General features: G+C 40.7%; 1 protein-coding gene across 3 annotated transcripts in view; it reads left to right on the forward strand.

Moving 5' to 3' along the window:
- SLC39A10 (solute carrier family 39 member 10) overlaps positions 1 to 20,377 on the forward strand; it is a 147,683-nt gene that overhangs the window by 10,469 nt on the left and 116,837 nt on the right. The gene's annotated exons all lie outside the window — the stretch shown is intronic.

Consider the following 20,377-nt stretch of genomic DNA (forward strand, 5'->3'; position numbering starts at 1 on the left):
ATAAAGTTTTCAAATTAGAAAAAAGGAAACTTTCTGGGGCACCTGGGTGGCTCAGTTGGCTAAGCATCTGACTCTTGATTTGGGCTCAGGTCTTGATCTCACTGGTCATTAATTTGAGCCCCGTGTCAGGCTGCTCCCCACGCTGTCAGTGAGGAGCCTGCTTGGGATTCTCCCTCTCTCCCTCTCTCCCTGCCCCTCCCCTGCTCTCTCTCTCTCTTAAAATAAATAAATTAACTTAAAAGAAAAAAAATATATATGTGTATATATACATATATAAAGAAAAAAAAATTTCAACAACAAAAATCTTTTTAATTTCTATTGTGAAATAATTTTGTAGCTACAGACAGTGGTGCATAGGTATGCTGATTGTTACAACATCTCGGTAATTGGCAGAGTAAACACACCTCAGTCCTTCAGTTAACAGCCAGATAGTCTGACGCTTGTGTGTAATTTAGTCAGAAAATAAGCAATTTAATCAGCAAAGATTTCCAGGCTGATCAGAAAATTGAACTAGTAAATTGTTAAGTCAGTTAAATACGTAAAATTGTAATGGGAAAGATACATTGCTAGGATGACCTTATCTCTTTGAATTGATCGTTAATTCCAAAACACTTGAATGATGTGATGAGGGAATATATTAAGAAAAATCAAAGGACAATCTGAACACTAAAAAAAGTTCCTCTTCTAAACCAATCAATTAAAAGAACTGATTCGAATTGCAAAACACTTTTATGAAATGATGAAATGGAATATTAAATGAATGTAAAAGGAAGTTAGGAAGGACCATAAACAATGAAAATAAATGCAGATAAATCTGCATATAATGTTAACAGGCACCCTAAGACAATTAAAAAGCATGTGCAGTTTTTATAGTGCTGCCCACATTGGAAAGGTGGAAGTGGAAGAATCAAAGATAAGTTATATCTTATTATACAAGTTGTATAATACAAAGATTAAGATAAGATGATTAAATAGTGTATGTGTTTCCTGGGGAACTACCGTTGAACTTAGAAGATAACATAACGAGTTTTCAAACCCTGCCTTATGTTATATATTCTCCGCTGGAATTGCTTTGTGTTCTTAATTTTTCTTTTCTTTTCTTTTTTTTTTTTTTTAATATGTTGCACCTTTATATTAGCTGTGCCAGGGTACAATTTTAAAGATAAAAGAAAATTACTTACAGGCCCAGACAGATCAGTAGGCGTTTTGGGTCAGTGACAACTTGGAAGTGTGCTGGGGGGTGTCCACTCCCTGGGATAGAAGCTCAGACTCCAGGCTGTGGGAAGGCCTGACGTGTGAATTAACTGTGTTGGTACAAACCCTCTTCCAACTTAAAAAATTTAAGCCACTGTAGGAGGCCCATACCAAGTTTAGATCTCTGACAAGTTCTCTCATAGAAAGTATGTGATTTAGAAGATTAAAACCTCAAGGAGAACAGTGTTCAGGAAATGGAGGTTACAGGGAACCACACAAGAAGCTTTATGATTGTTTTGTGCCTCACAAAAACAAAGCAATGCCATGAGCACACTAATGAAACCTAATATCTGACACATCAGGAATAAAAGGTGCTCACAGGATTAATTTTTCTTTCTTGTACCTTGCTGTGTATGCTCAAAGGTCTCCACTCTACAGAGCTTCAAGGGGATTGTGTTTCTTCTTCCAAGACCATGTGAACCTTGAGTTTTATTTTTCTTCTATTGACATGGGCGATAGTAGTTTGTTTTCGCATCTTTGATTCTTGATCCCAATCTGCAAGCTGTTTTAATGTACAATAATTTTGATAACTAATAAGAGTTTAAGTTCTGAATTATTTTTATTGTTAAATAAAATATTGTTAATTGAAGATAAATAAAGATAATTGGCCACTTCTGTAGCCAAGTAGATATATCTTTTATTTTTATTTTTATTTTGTTTATTTATTTATTTAAAAAAAAATTTTTAATGTTTATTTATTCTTGACAGAGAGAGAGAGAGAGAGAGAGAGAGAGAGACAGAGAGACAGAGCATGAGCGGGGGAGGGGCAGAGAGAGAGGGAGACACAGAACCTGAAGCAGGCTCCAGGCTCTGAGCTGTCAGCACAGAGCCCAACGCGGGGCTTGAACTCATGGACTGTGAGATCATGACCCGAGCCGAAGTCGGACGCTCAACTGACTGAGCCACCGAGGCACCCCAATATCTTTTTTTTTTTTTTTTTTTACTTTTGAGAGAGAGAGTGTGTGAGAGTGTGAGCGGGGAGGGGCAGAGAGAGAGGGAGACACAGAATCCAAACCTCTGAGCTATTAGCACAGAGCCTGACATGGGGCTCGACCCCACGAACTGTGACATCATGACCTGAGCCGACTGAGCCACCCAGGTGCTCCCCCTAGTAGATATATCTTAATTTTCTCTAAATGTTGATCTAGTCTTAAACTCTTTTGCTGATAACTTCACCCTGAAGTTCAGGCCATTAGATTTCACTCAAATCTCAACTGCCTTTTTTACACAGGGCACCATCCAAATGGACCTCAGGGGCCTGTAATTTCTTCTACTTTTTAAGTTTCCTGTCTTTTTGCTAATATGCCACCCTCCTTAAATCAGTTTTCTATTGGCAAACCTCATTTCCCTCTTTTTTATTATTTCTTTATGTATTTATTTATAGTTCTTTTATTTTTATTTTTAACTTTTTTTAAGTTTATTTGTTTTGAGAGAGACAGAGAGAAATGTAAGTGGGGGAGAGGCAGAGAGAGAGGAAGAGAGAGAATCCCAAGCAAGCTCCACACTCAGCACATAGCCCAAAGCAGGGCTCAATCCCATAAAATGTGAGATCACAGCCTGAGTTGTGCTGAGATCACAAGAGTTTCCAGGTCCAGCATGGAGCTTAACGTGGGGCTCAATCCCACAACTCAGATCATGACCTGAACGGAATTCAAGAGTCACACGCTCACTTAAGCCACCCAGGTGCCCCTCCCTCTTTTTTTAATTACCACAAACAAATACAGTAAAACCTTGCTTTGTGAGCATAATTTGTTTTGGAATCATGCTTGTAATTCAAAGCACTTGCATGTTTAAGTGAATTTCAAGAACCATCAGCTCAGTTGTGATCATGTGACATTCAGCCTCGCATATTACTCATATTGCAAGGCATCACTCGTTTATCACATTAAAATTTATTAGAAATGTTTGCTCGTCCTGTGGAACTCTCACAGTGTTACGGAACCAGGCCGGAATGCTGGCAGAAAAACCAAGCGGCACTCAGAGATCTTGGTGGATCAGAGGTTTATTTAACCCCAGCGGGCTCAGAGGAGACCATTTCTCCAAAGATCTGAGCGCCAGATGCAAGTGGGGAGGGTAATTTATAGTTGTCAGCCTCCATATCTGTGGGAGTTTTCGTGTGCGTGGCAAACAGGGCAAGAAGAACCCAGAAGAGGGGTCTCTAAGCTAGAGACCAGAGCTTGTTTTAGTCCCATTGGCCATCTTTGGCACAGTATTTTATTCATTTCTCCAACATTCTCCCCTTTGATGTCTTTTAAAAAAACTTTTAGTAGGTATCACCTTTCAGTTTTACACGTTGGTATTCTTGAAGGCTGAGTGCAGTAGTTTGGCAAGCAACAGCGTTTTCAATAAAATGTACCATGGCATTCAATATACAGGGGCTGATGGATACAAGTAAAATTATGGAGAGGAGGGACCCCGCCAGGGCAGGAAGCCAGGATGCCCAATCTGTGAGATCCCATCCTTTCCATTGATTGATACTTTTCTGTTGTCTACCTTGAATTCTATCCTTGAGTCTTTTAACCTTAGTTGTAACTATTTTTGACTCGTTTATGAAACAGCAACATTCCTCCCCCAGAAAGATACAAGTCCCTCCTTTTTCTGAAGTGAGGAGGTCGAGGGTTCGCCTATTTTGGAGGGACACTGCTGCCAGGGAGTTTATTTGGCTATGTAGGGTTCCCAGGGAGTCTGCCATCCATTCCATGTCCAGTTCGTTGGTGCAATCTCCATTAGCCCAACAGCAAGAAGCAAGATCAGGGCGATGACGCCAGTAAGGGGCAAGGGCTGGCAGAGTTGCATCCGAACCCCTGGGCCTGGTCCACAAGTTGATTCCTCAAGCTTCTGTCATGCGCAGACCAGCCAGCTTCCGGGGTGTGGCTGGAGCAGGGTTGGAGATCTCAGGGGCCAGTGTCCTTTTGAGGGTCAGTTTAAGCGGGTTGATTGGATCTGGATCACTTTGCCAGGTTGTGGGTTCCTCTGAGTTGGCCTTCTTAACTCTGGAGTGATGGACCCATGGGGTGATACCTGAAACTGAATCCTCTATTTGGTTGTATATCTGTAAAGTCCACCTCCAAGTCTTCGAAAGGGGCGGGTTTCTGGTAACTGTCAGATCAGGTTTAGGGAAGATATGGTTTGCATATTTAGAGATCCATCCTGTTTTCCAGTTGTTTAAATAATCATATGCCTATGGGGTCTTATTATTATCCCCACAGAATAACAAGCACAGAAGATTGTCTATACATGAAATACTATGACAATTTTTCTGACGTTTACCTCAAGTTGTCTAGTTTAGGCAAACAACAAACATTTAAAGACAATCAATAGAATTTCACATCCATAACGGTGCATTGCTGAAACATAGTTTTTCTCTCTAAAAACCCCTCTTTCCAGAGATAGCCAAATTGAGACCAATGCGTTTGTAGAACCAGTCTTAACAAACCTGGCCTAATAATTTACATAAGCTCCTCAAGAATAGTGACTGATCATGAAGATCTTTTAAAGTTTGCTTTGCTGGAAACTTTTATAAGGAATCTTCCAGTTGAACTTTTAGTAGCCTTTTTCAGGCCAGAAGCCAAGCCAAATATTTGCCATCAAACAGGCCTGCAATACCTGTAGAATTGGGTGAATTCCTCTTTATGAGGTCCCCAAAATATCCTGAGGTTCCTGCACCTGCCAGGAAGTGACCTTCTTTAGTCACCTGGTGAGACTGCTGGGAACTCTGTAAGCGAGGTATCAGGCCACCATTTCCAAGGGGCTTTATGGCTCCATGTTTTATAAAGCCAACCTTAGTTCCTTAAAGCTGTCTGGTCATATCTGAGTCTATGAATGTCACTCTCATAGTCTCCCCAAAACCCCTTCTTTACTCTGTCCCGACCCCGTAATGTTCCCGTGAGTCAGAGTTGCAAAGACATACAGAGGGATAGGGGTGCCCCCTCTGATGAGGAGACCAGTCAGATGCCCGTCTGGCCATGTCCCGAAGGAACTTAAGTGACGCTTAGACGTAGCGGTCTCAGCTTTGTGACCTAAAGATCGGAAACTCTTCCGATGCTGCCATAGACTTTGTGCCATTCACCACGGAATCTCAGACAGTCCCACTCAAACTCCGTGGGCTTTCAGGGACCTTAAGGGTGCCCCCCTGTGGAGCCACAGAATCAAACTCGGCAGGCAAGCTAGAGCGAGTCACACGTTCACACTCACATACACACCAGAGGTTATAACATTCCCTCCCACAGAATTCCTACCTGTGAGACTTCTGAAGTCTCAGGGAGTGATCAGGTGCCCCTTCCACTCTTGTGAGTGCGCCTGGCTAGATCGGGCCCCAGCCTTACCGGTTCCGACGTTGGGTCCAGGTCCTCACCTGCCAAGTCTCCTCGAGTCCAGTGGGAATGGCAGACTGGGGGATGGCCTCAGGTGACCGAGCGGGAGACTGCTGAAATTCAGGCAGGGCACTCCTTCTCCCTTGCGATTCCTCATTCTGTCACCGCCTCGCCGTTCTCCCAAACCGGTGGCAACAACGGGCCAGTGTGGTTGGGTTTTCTGGTCAGAGAACCAAATATGTTATGGAACCAGGCTGGAACGCTGGTGGAAAAACCAAGCAGCACTCGGAGATCTTGGTGGATCAGAGATTTATTTAACACCGGCGGTCTCAGAGGAGACTGCTTCTCCAAAGATCGAGTGCCGAATGCAAGTGGGGAGGGTAATTTATAGTTGTCAGCCTCCATATCTGTGGGGGGTTTTGCACGCATGGCAATCAGGGCAAGAAGAACCCAGAAGAGGGGTCTCTAAGCTAGAGACCACAGCTTGTTTTAGTCCCGTTGGCTATCTTTGACTCAGTATTTTATTCATTTCTCCAACAGCAGAACAAGTTCCTCGTGGTCCAAGGTTTTACTGTATTTTCAGTTCTCAATGGCCAACAACGAAGTGTTCAAAGTTTAGGAAGTAGTATCCATAAATAAAGCTATGTGTGTAATAGATTTTCCCATAAGGGTATTTCAGGTAGGAGAATCATTACCTGCTATAAGTAAATAGCCCATGGTTGCCTGTGAAACTCACAAGCGATTGAAGTTTCCAGGACTCATGGGCAGGTGTGTAATAGCTGAAACACAGATTCAGGCCCTGGACACCAATGAACAGAAATGTTTAAGACACTTGTCAGCAGGTGACAACAATTTTCAGCGGACCAAGCTGTATTTTGCACTGTTCAAATCCCTAAATTTTAAACACTTCTGCAGAGCTCTAAAATGAAATATCTGAAGGCAGCCCAGACTTTATAGTATTTCGTATGTGATTCTAAAAGCCTTCCAAAAGAGCCACATGGGCAGTTCATTTCTTTTTTCTTATAATAGTAATAGTAATAATAATAATAATAATAATAATAATAAATGAAGGTTGAACCCCGCCCCAGAGTAGAACTACTTCTGGCTTAACATCTTTTTGGCCCAATGCCCCAACAGCTTAGTTACCAGACAAGTCTAGAAGAACATTTCTAGATGACATTTCTAACTGAAGATCTGGACCATGGGGAGAGGGGGAGGGAAGAGGGCATTGTTTTCCTTTTGACTGGAAATCTAGTGTGTTTACAACTAAAACAAAAGCACGGAGCCACTGTACCTAGATTCCAAACTCTTTTCAAGATAAGACAGCAACCTCCCAAAGTGAGTCATTGGCTGCATTTGTAAAGCTGTGAAGGTGGGGCACCCACTATTGTATAACAGGACTTTAGATTTGTTACCATACCCATGATGTTAAAAAGAAAAGGTACAAAAAAAAAAAAAAAAAATTAGGTTGCAAAGCAAAATCTGACTCCAGAATTTTGGCAAGGTTTCTTGCCTTGACTGCAAACATTTCAAGGAGAGGGTAGCCTCTTTTTCCAATCTCATCTTTTCAAAGAAGCAAATTCAAGCAGAAGAATTCGCACTGATCTCCCCGCTGATAGGACCCAAAGGGCAAAATGGGACTATGTAACACAGTGATGGAAAGAGGAGGAAACTACTGTTTTCCTGAAGCTAATCTGAGGGTTGTCATGGTAACTCACCAGGGTACAGACTATTGTAGCTTCAGGGTATAATTTTGGTTTACATTCTTAAAAGAGGATATCACGTGCTTGCATTAAGAGTCACAGAAGAATCTTTTGGAAGTGGATAGCACTGATTTAAGATTTGGGTTTGGGCCTTTGAGAGAGTAGGTGTTTAGGGAGAAAACAACAGAAATACGTCAACTGGTAAATCTTGCTAAATCAAGGGGGCTGGGTGAGAGGAGAGACCCAGAGAAACAAAGACTCATACTAGATAGTACAACTAAAAGAAGGAATCTGAAGTAAAAAACAACTGGAGCCATTTGGTAATTTAAATATGCACATTGGTCTAAGAATTGAAGCTTTAAGAGAAATTGCTCTCTGCTATTAGCTTCTCTGTTATCTTGGTATTAAATACGAAAGACTCTATTTCGATGGATTTGATCCTGCTGTTTTCCTATATTTTCATTCTGAAACCATTTCTTTTCTGTATTAATAACCTTATACAGGGTTTCCCCTTCTTACAGAAAAGCATAAATGACATAAGGTTTCATTGTAGCAGTTACTTTCAGAACAATTACTTCTGGTAGAAGCTTAACTATATGGAATTCTGCAACTAAATTTTTATCTAATTTTTCGTTTGACTGTGGTAGTCCCTAAGCCTATCTCTCTGGCTTCTCAGATGGCAGTACTATATCCTTGAGGAACAGGGCTCTGTACCAACAGGCACTCCTTCCCGAAGCTTTAGCTTTATGAGAATAGACTATGTAGAATAGACTGCCAAATTCAAAACAACATTTCAGACAAAATAGAATGAGAAAGACCTATCCCGTTTGGGGCAGGACAGCTTTGTGTTACCTATGCCAAACTCCTCTCGATCCTGCATGATTTTCAGTATTAGTACTTTTTGGAAAGCTGAGAAGCCATGATTCCAACAGTCAGTCTCTTAGGGATTGCTGAGGATGAATCCAAACAGGGCAATGTGCAAGTTACCCCAAATTACTATTTAATTATTCACACCTGTTTGGGGGCATGGTGACTTGTCTTTTTTACCGCAATTATAAGGTGTTATGTGGGCTAGTGTGATTCTAAGTCAGAGGTCAACAATCTACTCTCTGCATGCCAATATCCACCACCTGTTTTTCCACCACCTGCAAGCAAAGAATGATTTTTACATTTCTCAATGGTTGCAAGAAAATCAAAAGAAGAATATCCATGGCATGAAAATTATATGAAATGCAATTTCAGCCGCAAATGAAGTTTTATTGGAACACAGCCACACATTTGCTTATGCATTGTCTGGGGCTACTTTCATGCTGTAAAAATAGAGTCAACTAGGTGCCACAGAGACCATATGACCTAAAATAGTTACTTCTTGGCCCTTTATGGAAAATTGTAGCCAGTCTCTACTCTAAGTCATGATCCTCACTACTATTGCAGCCTGGGTTATCTAAATTTAAAACCTCAATCAAATTATATTAATACTCCACTAATGACAGTGTTCTAATGAGAGTTCATTGTTCTGCAGTAGGTGCCTAAGAATGGGGAGGCCAGATAACTCGATGGTAAGACTAACAAAAAGACAAGCTACACAAAGAAAAACAAGGGATATGGTAATACTTCCAAGTAATCTCTTCCAAAGAAAGTGGAAAACTTTTCAATGATATTTGCTGTTAGGTTTCCTTTTACATAACAGAAATCAAAATGCCCTAGTTTCAACCCCCTGGAAACCGGACACCCCCACCTGATCAGCAGTTTTCTTTCAGAGAAATTAATGATCAGTGTGTGCTAGTTCAAATTCTGACCTTATTTGTCAAACTGTCTGTGGTTCAACACGCTGGGGAAAATGGCAAAAGGAAGGAAGCATTTAGATATGTGTCTTTGAAACTTCATTCATCTTGAATTAATTGAAGAAGCCATAAGAGTAGTTTTCTGGGGGTGCCTGGGTAGCTCAATCCGTTAAGCATCTGACTTGATTTCAGCTCAGCATTCTCTGTCTCTCCCTCTCTCTGCCCTCCCATGTAGATTCTCTCTTACTCTCTCTCAAAATAAATAAATAAACTAAAAAAAAACAAAGAAGAAGAAGAATAGTGTTCTGGGCTTGCTTTAAAAAGAGGAAAGGTGTTATTGTTGTTGTTGTTTTAATTAAAAGTCTAGTTAATGCTTTTAATTTAGCCAAGTTTCTTGTCTCCCTATTTAAGTCTGAGACTGTAGTACTTTTTCTTGGGTCCTAGCAAATCTTTTTTAAAAAAGAGAAAAACTGGATTAACAATTGTACCGTTCCCTTATCAGAGTCCTTCTCCATCTTTCTGCTGATGTACATGGGTTGTGCCCAAGGTTGTACATAATTCCAGGATCCACTGACTACAATGCAATCACACTCCGGCTTGTGGAATGGAATGCCAGTAAATCCAAGACAGCTATGAATCCACTCTTGTGAATATTTTAAGTAAACTTCAGGACATTTATGCCAATTAGGACTTGTGAACAGCAAGTTGGTTGAGACACATCTCACACAACTAGTCACAACACCTCAGTTGAACAAGAGCTATAGCCTGAGAACGCATCTTCGGTGACAGAGCCAAAATATTTGGTGTGTTGGCGCTTCAGCTTCTGGAGAGCATTCTCTGGGCAGCAATCTGGGTAACAGTGGATCTGACTCATGGTACTTCTGGCAGAAAAGGCTCCTGGAAGTTGAATGTTAACGGTCTCTCACAGCCTCACATTTGACTCCACTTCTGGCACACCTCACCCTTTTCTAGCCTGTTGCCCATCAGTTCAGTGAGCTGTTCTGTTCAGTCCCTTTGGACTCAGGTACAGGTAAGGGATCATCTCCCCTCTGTACGTCAAGCTGCCAAGGGTTCTCAGAAACCTCAGGAACAGCTGGTATTTTGTTGCACTAGAATTACTTATTTCTGTGCATGCTTGGCAGTATTTTCAAGAACGTGCTTATTTTTCACTGGACACGAATGACTCTCTTCCAAGGTCAGACCTTCTCAGAGTCTTGCCCTCAAGTATTCAGGACAGCAGGTATTTCAGGAATAAGCATCCATCAAAATCATTCTGTTTGAGGAAATATCATTTGATACACAGTACCTCCTTTTAACCAGTTTAAGAAATAGAGGGGAAAGTTCTGGTACAATGGATCTAGGTTAAAAGAATACCTACACTTAAGGAGAAAATGAAATTTCCTAAGTCAACAGCATACTGTCTTTTAGATATCTTCTCTCTTAGGACAGCTTGTGGCTTCATCAGACGTGAGTAGCAGAGGTAGGTCAGCTGGGGCATGTCAGCAGTAATGTGGTGCTAGGCAAGTTAGGATAATTGCTATGAATCTCCAGGGAATCTTCATTCCCCAGAGCTTGTAGGTTTAACTGCAAAGGGGAACGCCAAGGAACACAGTTCTAGTACTGAGGTAGGAAAAAAAATGGTCCCTTGATTATCAATTTGGTGGCTGGCTGTGTGTTCTCCAGAAACAAGAAGTCTACTCTGAATACAAGGCTGATTGCAAAAACTGAGATTTAATTAACACCAGATCCCTAGATAATGCATGCATATACATTCTGGAGGTGGCCTATGCTATTCGGCAGCCACAAACTCAATGCTAAGGCTGTCCGCAGAGCCCTGTCCATCTGGTTGGACTTTTCTCTTTATTCTGCCTCCTGATAAAAAGATAAAGCTTTTCCTTTCTTGCTATAAACAGTTCTTCCATCATGACTTTTGAACAATACTCTTTCTCTTGGCTTGCTTTTTCTTAATGTCTTAAATGCTTTATACCAAGGGGCACCTGGGTGCCTCAGTCTGTTGAGCATCCAACTTCTGCTCAGGTCATGATCTCACGGTTGGTGAGTTCAAGCCCCACATCATTCTCTGTGCTGTCAGCACAGAGCCTGCTTTGGATCCTCTGTCCCTCTCTCTCTGCCTCTCTCCTGCTTACGCTATCTTTCTCAAAAATAAATAAACCCTGGGGCGCCTGGGTGGCGCAGTCGGTTAAGCGTCCGACTTCAACCAGGTCACGATCTCGCGGTCCGTGAGTTCGAGCCCCGCGTCGGGCTCTGGGCTGATGGCTCAGAGCCTGGAGCCTGTTTCCGATTCTGTGTCTCCCTCTCTCTCTGCCCCTCGCCCATTCATGCTCTGTCTCTCTCTGTCCCAAAAATAAATAAACGTTGAAAAAAAAATTAAAAAAAAAATATAAAAAAATAAATAAATAAATAAACCCTAAAAGAAAATTAAATGCTTCATACCGAAATCATTTTTTTCATTTTCACTTTTGATTTTTTTTGTTTGCTTTTCCCGTCTTATTTTCTTTAGTAATTACGTAACTTCAATTTTAAATGTGAAAATGCTGGTGCTTTCACACATTCTTTTTCAAAAGAAGTGATAGGAGTTGATGGATTTCCTTAGCATGTCGGAAACTGACTTAGCAATATGTTTTTTAAAAATCTACCTTTGATTACACTGGATTTTTCATGTCATTTCTATAGCTTCTATTTTTTTCAGCTGTATTGAAGCATAATCTACATACAATAAAACTTAATAATTTTAAGTGTACATTTGGAAGGGTTTTAACAAACGTATAATGGTCCATAACCACTACCAAAATCAACATACAGAATACTTCCATCACCCCCCAAGGACTTCCTTCCTGCCCCTGTGCTGTTAATCCTCTGCTCCCCCCTCCCTTAGTCCCTGAAAGGCCCACTCACCTTTCTGTCACTAGAGTCTGACTTTTTAGAATTTCATATAAATGGATCATTTTGTGTGTATTCTTTTGTCTTTGGCTTCTTTCACTCAGCAAAATGCTTTTGAGATTTTCCATGGCCAGTGACTTGTTCTTTTTCATTATTACACATGTCCGTAGTTTATTCTTTTGTTGTGAAATACTTTTCCATGGTACGAGTCTACCCTCTATCAGTGGATCAGTTGATGGACATTTGGGTTGTTTTCATTTTTTTGCCCATTACAAACAAGCTTCTATGAACATCGTCTATGCACAAGTCTTTGTATGAATATGTTTTTGTTTTCTTTTGGTAGATACCAAAGAGGGGGAGTGCTGGATCATGTGGCAAATGTATGTTTAATTTTTTTAAGGAACTGTAAACAGTTTTCCAAAGTGACTCTACCATGTTGCATTCCCACTAGCAGCGTATAAGGGGCTCAATTGTTTCACATAATCACCAAAACTTGATACCAAATTATCACTATTTTAAGTTTTAGTCATCATATAGTGGTAATTTATGTGATTTTAATTTATATTAACCTAATGAGTAATGTTGTTTACTTCATCTAAAAAGATTTTTGGTTTCATTCATTTTTCTTTTTCTGTTGTCCATTTTCTGATTCATTCACTTCTACTCTTTATCTTTTTTCCTTTTCCTGTTTTACTTTGGTTTGATTTGTTCTTTTTTCTTTTATCTGAACACTTTTATGATCTTATTCTTAATTCTGTTTTCTTTTCTTTTCTTTCTTATTGAGAATGTAGGCATTGACCCTTTTGTTTTTGATCCTTAATTCTTAAAAAAAAAATTTTTTAACGTTTATTTATTTTTGAGACAGAAAGAGTCAGAGCATGAATGGGGGAGGGACAGAGAGAGAGGGAGACACAGAATCGGAAGCAGGCTCCAGGCTCCGAGCCATCAGCCCAGAGCCCGACGCGGGGCTCAAACTCACGGACCGCGAGATCGTGACCTGAGCTGAAGTTGGACACTTAACCGACTGAGCCACCCAGGCGCCCCGATCCTTAATTCTTAATATGGTTGCTTAATATGAAAGTTTTACATCATTCATTTTATTTATTTATTTTTTTAGAGTCATCTTCACACCTGATGTGGGGCTCTCACAACTCCAAGATCAAAAGTCACATTCCTTACTGATTGAGCAACCCCTCTTTCATTTTAGATCTTTCTTCTCTTCTAATATAAGCATTTAGTATCATAAATTTCTCATCAAACTCTACTTTAGTTGTATTACATACATTTTGCTGTGTTGCGTGTTTTTTAAAAAAATGCTTATTTATGTATTTATTTATTTTTTTGAGTGAGAGAGCGTGAGCAGGGGAGGGGCAGAGAGAGGGAGAGAGACAATCCCAAGCAGGTCCCCAGCTATTGGCACAGAGCCCAACTTGGGGCTTGATCCCATGAACCGTGAGACGCTGACCTGAGTGGAAATCAAGAGTCGGATACTTAACCGACTGAGCCACCCAGCTGCCCTGTTGTGTTTAAATTTTTATTGACTTCGAAATATTTTCCTTTTTTTTTTTTTTACCCTGGGTTATTTGGAAGTATGTTGCTTACTCCAACTATTTGAGAATTTTCTAAGTATCTAGAAGATGACTGATTTTGGTCATAGACAGTTTTTTTAATTTTCAATATCATTAAATTTATTGAGATTTATTTTAAACCTAATCTGATGTATCTTGAATGTTCCATGCATAGTGGAAAAAAAATGTGGATTCTGTTATTTCTGGATGGAGTGCTCTGTATATGTTAATTAAGTCAAATTGGCTGATGGACTGACAGTTTATTACTGTATCCCAAGTACTTGAACTGTCAGTTCTCTATAAATACTTGTTGTATGAATGAATGAATGAATGAATGAATACATGATCTATAGCATGACTATGATTATTATTTTTATCCCCCCCCCCTTGGAATTCTAAACAGTGGCCTGGCTGAAGAATAATCTCAAATCTAATCAGTGTATCTATTTCTCTAGCAACCAGACAGTCACATCTGAGCAGTAAGTTGAAAGTCCATTCAGATTGCACGGCCTCCCTTTTGCGTCAATTCTAGATCTGTCACTGCAAGGTTTGCTGTGTACAGTTTTCCTGGTTACTTAAACTTCAAGAGATTGCTGATCATTTCTTTGTACATGCAAACTGCCTTTCATTAATGTTCTGGAAGAAAATACCCAGCAGAAAAGAACTTAAATACATGTAAGGAGAGTTCAGCACACATTTGATTTCATGGTGGACAGCTGAGGATGCGTAAGGGAGGGGGCCAGAGGTGAGGGAGATCATGGCACTGAAATTTTTCTAATGCGAGTACATTCTTTAGTGATTACAATTTTTATTTATTGATTATTATTTTTTTAGAGAAAGAGAGAGAGAATGAGCAGGAGAAAGGGGCAGAGGGAAAGAGAGAGAATCATCAGTGGGGCTGGGTCCCACAACTCTAGGATCATGACCTGAGCTGAAATCAAGAGTTGGATGCTCAACCAACTGAGTCACCCATGTGCCCCAATAATTACAATTTTTTAATCTACTTTGTCTTCACAAAAGTTTTGTTTCTTTGCATGAATCTTTCACTTATTTATTTTTTCATTATTTATTTGAGAGAGAGAGAGAGCACACAAGTTAGGAAGAAGGGTAGAGGGGGAGAGAGAATCTTAAGCAGGCTCAATGCTCAGCACAGAGCCCAACTTGGGAGGTCATGATCTGAGCTGAAAACAAGAGTCAGACACTCAACTAACTGATCCTCCCAGGTGCCTCTTTGTATGAATCTTTTAAAAGAGATGTCAGCGATGTTTGTGGCCCAGGAATAAAAATGGCAGTACTTGCAATCAAGATTATCAGTCTTTTTAGAATAGCCTCACCATACCACCCCCCTCCAAAAGTTACATTTCATGTTTATTTCTTTTCAAAATTCAGGCAAATCAACATTAGTTTGTGACTTTTAGAACACCCTGTGAAATTGCTATAGATAAACTGCATGCCAGAAAACCAGGATGTCTGGATTAGGATTGTCACTGTTTTGTGACTGTGAAACCTATTAACGAGAGTTCTGATTTGTATAGTCTCCAAAAGTGATGAGAGCATTATATTTTCCTAAATTAATGCATCTAAGTCCACATAAAATGTGTGCACTATTAACACCCATCTCTACTCCTGTCATTTCAGTTCTTTTTCTTCTTTTTCTTTAACTGCCTCCAAGGAAACCTTGATAGAAATCAAGTCTGGCCAGTTTTGTTAGTTCTTGCCTCAAGTATAAGTGCTATCTTTAAAATCAGAGTTCTGCTTGCTAGTCTCAAGTGTTGCTAATTAGGCCAAAACATGTCTTAGCCTGAGAATTTCTCTGCATAATTTTAAGTTTTAATATGTAAGAAAGCTAGCCAAAAGAATATTATATGTGGATTTTTGGGGGGTTAAACCTATTGAAACCAATTTAACACAATTCGCTATAAAAACTTCCCTCTACCCTCTGAGATATTTTAATTAGGTACAGCTTTGAGTATGCAAACATTAACTTGACATATTCTTCTCTTTAGCTCATGGTTTCCTACATTTTCCCTTTGACTATTTTTTTCTTACATTATTCCCACAAAGGGATTCTTTGTGGCTTATTTTCAGAAAATCAGGAAGAATGATTCTGCTCTGGTAGGAAGGAGAATCATTCTGAATCCAACAAGAACTGCTTAGTTTTGAGAGCCTGAGAAGGTGGCCATTAGTCATGACTTTGGGGACCAGCACTGCCCCATGGGAGCAGTTACTGGAAGAAGTGGCCTGTGTGAGGACTTAGGCAGTGGGGGCCTGAGCTGCTGTTCCCCTGTCTCTAGGGCCCCCAAAGCTTCACTCAGCTGGAAAGCCCTACTGCTTCCCCTGAAAAGTGGTAATAAATCACGGTGCAGCTCTACAGCGGTATGAGTCCTCTGTGTCACCTATACTTAGGGATTAAGCTGGGTTATTCCTGGATGGCACCTTGAGTCCCTAGTGCCAGTCTGCTTTTGAAATAACCTTTCACTGACTTCTAAGTGTGCTTTTATTCTGAGGCTGCATAGGGCCACTAGCTACTTCTGGTTGTGTTGAGTAGAAAAGGCACCCCTTCCTCGGAGGTAGGTAAATGCAGCCCTGTGCCAGGACACTCCGCTTGCCCAGCGTTTTTATGTAGGTACAACCTGCACACGTATTTATGTGGCCGCCCGGCCACTACATCTGTGACCATGACCCTAGGATCACCTGGCAGGAAGTAGTCTGTCCTGAATGTCTTTTGAAATCCCCTCTGGGTCGTGACAGCTAGAACGACAGGGGAGTTAAAAGACAAATAAGGCTGGCAATTGTCACAAGTTGCTGCAGAGAAAGGCCATAAGGTGTGGACTGAAACCATTCTGCTGTTTCTTATCTTTTGTCTCCCTTCCTCACAGAGGGCTTTCCTTGTCAACCCATTGAGAGTGGAGTGCCATGTTTTTCTTCCAACAAGTGATAATCATTGTATTTGTGTGTTTATTTTGTTCATTACCTATCTTTTCAGCTATCTTTTCGAGGTGTTGGCCAATACACCCCTATCACATAGCTACTACTTGACACAGAGTTGGCACTTAATAAACACTTGAATGAAGAAATGTCTTTAGTAACCTCTGACAGTGGCAAGGATGAGAGATATGAAGGTGATCTCAAATAACAGGGAGACAGGGGGCGCCTGGGTAGCTCAGTCCGTTAAGCGTCCTATTCTTGATTTTGGCTCAGGTGGTGGTCTCATGGTTTGTGAGATCAAGCCCCATGTTAGGTGTGGATCCTGGTTGAGATTCTCTCTTGCCTCTCTGTCCCTCCCCCTCCCCGTGCACACTCTCTCAAAATAAGTAAATAAACATTAAAGAATAAATAAAATAACAAGACAGGGTGGACAGCAGCCCTTGATCAGGAGATACCATTGATTTGATTTCCCTTACTGCAGGGACTTTCCTTGACTCTCCTCTTTTTACAAATAAGAGAGGCTGGGCAGTTGATGTTCATTGTTTGTTTTTAGCTAACATTCACCGAGAAGGCCAGGCACTGTACTAAGGGTTTTGTTTACACACATTATGTCATCCGACCTGTACAACAATCGCTATGAAGTCCGTGTAATTATTATTCCATTTCAAATGTAAGGAAACTGAGATCTACATGGGGGATGATGGTAGGTAGTTCTATAGCTAACATAATAAATGACAACATCAGGAGTTGAACTCATCTATCTGACCCCGACTATCCAACTCTTCAACGTTATTTTTTCCCACTTGTACTTTTTAAAAATGTATTTATTTTAGGTAGGCTCCACATCCAATGACAACGTGAGTCTTGAACTCATGACTCTGCGATCAAGGCTCTGACTGAGCCGGCCAGATGCCCCTTCCTTCCCACTCTTAAACATTATTAAACATGCCTTTATCTTGAACACAGCGAGGCAGGAGAAGGTGCAAAGTGCGAGCCCCTATCACAAACTCCCCTGGCCTTGGTCTCATGGCCCAGTCTACATTTGGTCTTCCTAGACAGTGGAGGATTTCCAATCCTGCCTGTGTCCTAACCTAGTAAATTACAGTCTTCGTATTCCATTATCTCATTTTGCTTCCTTGGTGCTTACTGTCCACACTGTGGGCAGAGAGCTGTCTACCTCATGGTTTCCACATCCCTAGCTAGATACAGACTGTTTCCCAGTCTCAGCAAGGCAAAGTGAAGACAGGTCATTTGGTTCAGCAGCAAGCAACATTCAGTCTCTGGTGGGATTCTTTCCCCCAAAGTTTTAATGATGTCCTAAAATAGCAAGCTTTTGAACCTTCTTCAGTTCAGAGACTTCTATTATTGGTGTCCCAGAGCCCTGGCAGTTAGGGAATATCTGCAACTCACAGAAAAAATCATAGGCAACTGCCCCTTGAACCTAGTATCAAGAGATGTTTAAAAAAATTTTTCTATTAAATTTTCTCATCCCAAATGATAAAAAAAAATTATGACCAATTTTATAGCTATGCTACATATTTACTCACTGAGTAGAACACTATGGTAACCATTTAAGGTAATATATGGCATTTCAATACATGCAAATTACATTATGACTCAGAATTCTTCATTTAAACACACGTGTTCAAGGCCTTGGTGAAAGGAAAGAAATAAAGATGCCTAAGTTGACTCCAAGAGGTTAAAAATCTAATTGTAATTATTTATAACCAGATGCCGATAAATGGGTTATTTTGGTCTTTTAAAAATCCTCATATCCCTTTAGAAACTGATCTGACACTCCAGCCTCCTACCAACAGGACACGCACGTGGTTTCGTTTCTTGGCCTCAGCTGCTGCTACTTTGGTAGATCACACCTTGCATGTGCAAGAACAGAGTAGGATACGAGGACCACAGCAGTTTTTCTTTCTTTCTCTCCCTCCCCTGACCCAGCCCTCCCTCCCCTCTCTCCCTCCCCTCTCTCCCTTTCTCTCCTTTCTTTCTCTCCCTCCCCTGACCCAGCCCAGTTTTGTGGATGAAGAAAATTGAGGCAAGTCCATCTGTGGCTTTTCCAGATCTAAATGTGGGGTAACACAGAGACATATAATCCAGTGATTGAGCAAATATTTTCTGATCCCGTACACGGCACGGATATGGCTGAAGATAAGCTCAAGTTTAAGACGCATTTTATTTTGTGAACTTGTGAAAGTCGCACAAAATATATTAACATATATTAATTACCCTTGATTATTATCCATGCTAGGCAGAAAGTATTTAAAATCACAAAAACATTTCTGCCTGCATCTTGAGGCTTATACCAGCAAACATTAAGAATCGTTCATCATGAGCTCTTTCAGGAAAGAAAAAAAGCATTAAAATGTTTTATGCTGCAATTGAAAGTCCACCATGTTACTTTTCTTTATGTTTTTTTTCTTTTTTTTTTTTTTTTTTTGGTCATCACTATACCTTAATAGCATGCAGTAAAGATAAAGGTGTCAATTGAGATAAATTTTTTTTTTAATTTTTTTTTTCAACATTTATTTATTTTTGGGACAGAGAGAGACAGAGCATGAACGGGGGAGGGGCAGAGAGAGAGGGAGACACAGAATCGGAAACAGGCTCCAGGCTCTGAGCCATCAGCCCAGAGCCTGACGCGGGGCTCGAACTCATGGACCGCGAGATCGTGACCTGGCTGAAGTCGGACGCTTAACCGACTGCGCCACCCAGGCGCCCCGAGATAAATTTTTACTACATGCTAGAAAAGGGGAGCCTGAGTAAGTCCAAGCAATTTATTTCAATCCAGCAAACATTCTTCAAAAGCCTAGGACCAGTCTAGGTGCTACAGGCAGAGAGCACAAAAAGAAGCAGAATCCTAATGGGGAAATGAGACAATACAGAAATAGTGATATTATAGAGTAGGGCAATTATTAAATGAGATTTGCAGCTAGGGGAAGGAGAATGGAAATATTTGAGAAGTTGGTGATAAGAGAGGCGTAGATGTATGATATGATTTCAATTAAGAATTACTCCAGGGTCCCTTGGTGGCTCAAGTCGGTTGAGCGTTTGACTTTGGCTCAGGCCATGATCTTACGTTCCTGTGTTCAAGCCCCGCGACAGGCTCTGTGCTGACAGCTTGGATCCTGCTTCGGATTTTATGTCTCTTTCTCTCTCTCTCATTCCCCCACTTGTGCTCTGTCTCTCTTTCTCTCAAAAATAAATAAAACATTTTAAAAAATTGAGAAAAAAAAAAGAATTACTCCAAAAAAAAAAAAGAAAAAGAAAAAAAAAATCACTCCAGACCATGACCTCCTCGAAGGTGACACATACAGTTGGATCTAGCCTCGCTGGTTTCTGTTTGGCCATTACTTCTCCCCCACTTTCTCTTTCATCACCCTTCCCATGCCCAGAGAAGAAAGAAATGGAAGGGCGAATACTTTTCTTTCTCTTCAAATGTAAACTGTATTGTTCCATCTAGGGACAATAAGATAGAGACATATACTTTGCTAGGATGAGGCAGAACGTAAGCTGTGAAAAAATACAAACCTTTCCAGATTTTAAAGGGATAACTCATGGGAATGAAAACATTAGAAGGGGAAAAGACAGGATGTGTGTGTTGCCAGTTTACCACAGTCGTGGTGTTATGATAGGATCTGTCCAAAAGACCTTGTTTTATTTATTTAATCGAGTAATCACACTCTCTCTGACACTTTTGGATGGCAAGAGCAAAAATAAAGGTATCCATGAAGTCAGACCTGCAGTTGCCAGGAAGTAGTAAAGAATGCCAGTTGAATCTCTGCTACCTGTGTAAGTCCTAAGGGAAAGATGAGCTCATGGAAGCATATATAGATCATCACAAGGCAGAATTAAAATACATTAAGTATGGCAGTCGGATATAAACCCCTGAGGGTTATGCAACATAAAAAGAATAG

The sequence above is a fragment of the Puma concolor genome, chromosome C1 (genome assembly GCF_028749965.1).
Source record: "Puma concolor isolate L17-30 chromosome C1, mPumCon1.1.hap2, whole genome shotgun sequence".
Classification (NCBI taxonomy): Eukaryota; Metazoa; Chordata; class Mammalia; order Carnivora; family Felidae; genus Puma; species Puma concolor.